The sequence below is a fragment of the Macrobrachium nipponense genome, chromosome 5 (genome assembly GCF_015104395.2).
Source record: "Macrobrachium nipponense isolate FS-2020 chromosome 5, ASM1510439v2, whole genome shotgun sequence".
NCBI classification, from domain to species: Eukaryota; Metazoa; Arthropoda; class Malacostraca; order Decapoda; family Palaemonidae; genus Macrobrachium; species Macrobrachium nipponense.
This window is the reverse complement of record NC_061107.1, coordinates 95,880,150-95,884,455: the sequence shown is the minus strand read 5'-3', so window position 1 is coordinate 95,884,455 and position 4,306 is coordinate 95,880,150.

The window sequence follows — 4,306 nt, the reverse complement described above, 5'->3', positions numbered from 1 at the left end:
TGACATCTTTTAAATCTAAGTGAGACACATTTGTCTTTGTAATGAATTACATCTTGATATCTCGATAATAATATTCTTGATAGAACACAAAAAAAGCTTTCTTTTCAATATATGTTCGCGCTATTAATTCCAGCTTGGATTCGCAGTTACTTTGTTCACTGCTTTAAAGAATGTATTGATTAGCTGCTCCTTCGTTATCTTGTTTTTGTATTGTGTACGCATTGCTTCGGAATATTACAGTTACCACACTCACTGCGTGGAAGTAACAAAATTATGGATAAGTGGATTCCATGAAATTATCAAACCTATCACATCATGGATGTAGGCCTTTCCGCCTGCTTTATGTATAACTTGAGGGGCTAAGCATGTTTAGGCATATTTGAGCATCTCTCTCTCTCTCTCTCTCTCTCTCTCTCTCTCTCTCTCTCTCTCTCTCTATCTATCTATCTATCTATCTATCTAACGCACACACACACATAGTTACAAATCTGGCTAAAGCAAGACTGGCTCTGTTATTTTTCTACAAGGAAAGCAATCCCTAGGTGATGACAGACTACCCTTTGAAAACGGGACAGGGCTTGAAAGTGCAGGTGGTTCAGGAATAGGGAGGACAAACAGTGACTGTCTTTGGAGCCGCCATGAAAGATACTGAACTGCAGAAAAAGAGCAAAAATTTTGTTAGTTTGATCATTATATGAGTAAAAACGTGAGTACGACAGGAGAAAACGCATGTCATTTATAATAAAATCAACATTGCCCAGTGCTTACGTGAATTACCATAAAAAGCAGTAAAAGTCCTACTTCAGCGACGAGTAGGGAAGGGAAGTTTTCGACCCGTCTCCCTAGAAATTAGTAATAGAATGAAAGAGTATTTTAGAGAAAGCTTGAAACCCTTGCCAAGATTTGGGGAATACGAAACAGTGGTTGTGACAGAAGATTAATGCAAAGGCAGGTGACAGAGGAAGATACAAATGTGGTAATTATGAAGCTGCAGGAAGCAATATGAGTAGATTATCAAAAAGACCACTACTCATAAGCATACCCATGCGAGAGATAATGGTATATAAATTAAATATTTTTCTAAACACTATCCCTATGAAAATACTGAATTATACATACTCTTCAATCTAATTGGTTTCTTTAAAGGCAGTTCATACATCATCTTATTTACAGCTACATGTTCAGTGTTTCCTCTCCAGTCCAAAGTTATATCTATTTTCACTTTTCCCTCACCCTAATAGTAATCAGATATAGTTCCATGTGGTCTGTACCGTCACAATATATATCAGACTTTTCCAGTCACCATTTACCCCCTGCATAATGTACCCATATATAATTATAATTCCAGGGAATCACGTATTACAAACAAATATTTAAGTTTCGGTCCCATCACATTTACAAAATATTCCTCATTTCCCCCCGATCTAATTCAGTCACTCTGTGCATAACCAAAATGCTCTCTCTCTCTCTCTCTCTCTCTCCTCTCTCTCTCTCTCTCTGTGTCATTTACCTTTGAATTCAAGTTTGCCTAGAACGGTCATCTTTTGATATTCTGTATTCTGTTCAGGCACCAGATTTAACTCATCTTCATCAAGGGCCAAAATTGTTCCTAGATTATGTCTCTTAGGAGCACCTACTATGCATTGCATTTCAGGGACCACGAGTCGTCGTTTTTCTCATATCTTCAAAACTAATTATTTGATCGAAATGTTACTTTGACAGTGTGCAAGACACCTCGCCCTAATTTTTGGTAATATAGTGCCATGTCAAATGGTATCAGTTAAGACGATTATCCTTATCTTTTAAAGGTAAAGTAAAGTCGTATGAGTCGGCAGGAGTCATTTAAAGATCGAACGCCCAGCTATCCCCATTCCTTCCCTCTCCCTCCCTCTTCCCTCCATCCTTCCCTCCCTTTCTCTCACTTTCTTTGTCGCCATGTTTCTCATTTCTCCCCCTACAATACCGTTTTCCCTGATGTTTTTCAATACCACCAGATAATTGGAGAGTTCATAATGAAAAGGATAGCGAGGTTTGACGTAATGACCATAATAATAGTTAACTTTTCCCAATGTATTTCTTTCAAGTATCCTTGTCGTGTCAGGTAATATGCGTAATGATAAGGGGTTGGTTATCGGCTGGAGCACTCGCTCTATAAGTAATTCTCTGCGTCATTAATTGAGGACAGATTTTCCATTGCTGTCACGGCTGCCATTTTTACTTTGTGTCCGCGTCGTTGCAGAAATGCATTGCAATACGACTCCTAACCATACACAAAATGGAGAAAGCTGACAATAGCATAAGGATCAATCACAATATGCATTCGCATATTGGTCAATCAATCAATCAGTATATTTGTATCTCTACCATACCATCTAGACTTTGTTCTATTACTTACCCTTGGAGTATATATATATATATATATATATAGGTATATATATATATATATATATATATTATATATTATATATATATATACTTCAGATTAAACAAAATATAATTTCGGAAAGTGTTTAAATGAAACAACATATTCTTTTTTACTTTTATATACTCATTAAAAATCAATCAAATTCACATTTTTTCACAAGGGACAAGTATATTCAGATTATATTAGTGATGATATATATTTAGTTTCTTTGATCACAAGCACATTTGGTCTGTTGCCGTCAAAGAATAAAAAACGAGATACTCCTCAATGATAACAGTGTGCAGATTCTGCAAAATGGAGATATAAACAAACTGTGAAAGGCATAAGAAAATAAATTTCTTAACTGGTTATGAATGAGGCAAAAACTGGATACCTTCTTTATATACCCCCTGTACGTTAAATGCCTGAAATAGGGTAATAGTATCATTTAGGCAGTCTTTATAACGACTGTCCCAATTGTAAGAAATAGAAGTAAAACCCAAAATCCCTTTCGGAACCTGTCTCAAAATTAGGTAGGTATATGAATACAGTGCGTCACTTTTATATAATGATAAGTAATGTAATTCAAGATGCATGAAACAACTCATTCACTAAACTCAGTACGATACAAGAATTGCATCCTTATACTGGCGTTTGATTAGTAGAAACGAAATTGTAATGCGATATGAATAGAGAAACATACATACACACACACACACACACACAAAATGATATATGATAGTGGATAGTGGTTTCCCTCCCAAATTACATCCATTTTCTTTGTTTTTCCCTACTGCTGACGTAATAAGGAAGGAGACAAAGCTCCACCTACTTGGGGGATTTGGGGAAAATGAGCAGACCTTGGTGAACAGCCGACGGTCATACACTCTTAGCCACTCCCATTTATATGATTAAAGAAAATACATTAACAATAATTAAATAACAGAGAATTTACAAAACCCTACATATTTATAGCATTCAGTATTATGTAATATTTTATAATATTTTTATAAATGATAGGCAAGAAAGTGGGTGGAAAAGGCGGGAGGGCCAGGAAGGTGGGTTGGAGGGTGGGGTGAGGAGGGTGTGGGAGAGTGAGGGAGGTAGGGAGGGACGGGATATGGGGTAAAGTATGTTCGACAGCATAGGTTGGCGATGCTTGGCAACACCTTGTAAGTCCAGAGTAAACACCCAACTTGAACTAACACCGTTTGACAATGCACTATATTACCAAAGACTAGGGCGAGATGTCATGTACAGTAAGTTCCAGAAGTGAAGAGACAAATTTCAGAATTGATCGTACTTCTTTAGAAACTCTCATGAGGTTGCCAGTTAATAATATATATATATATACATAATCATATATATATATATATAATTTCAATAAATTTATATATATATATACACACACACACACACACACAACACACACACACACACACACACACACACACATATATATATATATATATATATATATATATATATATATATATATATATATATATATATAAATCCCCCCAAAAACTCATAAATTTCTGTTACACAATAATGCTTGACTGGATCGAACTGATTACTGGTTGCCTGTGGAAATATGAATTTGGGTGATATCACTCCCCCTAACGGCCACTTACGCGTGCTCTGGTTGCTTGCGACCGTCTTTCTTATTTTTTATATAGCGAGTCTGTTTCCCAGGTGCAAAGACAGGTCCTGGTGTCGGTCCTAATGGTTCTATCTTTGCCTAAATAACTGACAGTGGCCCTGCATTGTAAGTCTTGCTATGCCCGGAACTAGGCCTAGTCACCTGAAGGTAGCAGCAGCAGTTGAGCCTTTCTCGAAGATGGTGTGTTTTTTATGTTCGGTCCCAGAAGATAAAAACAGAACCACCAACCACACCCAACT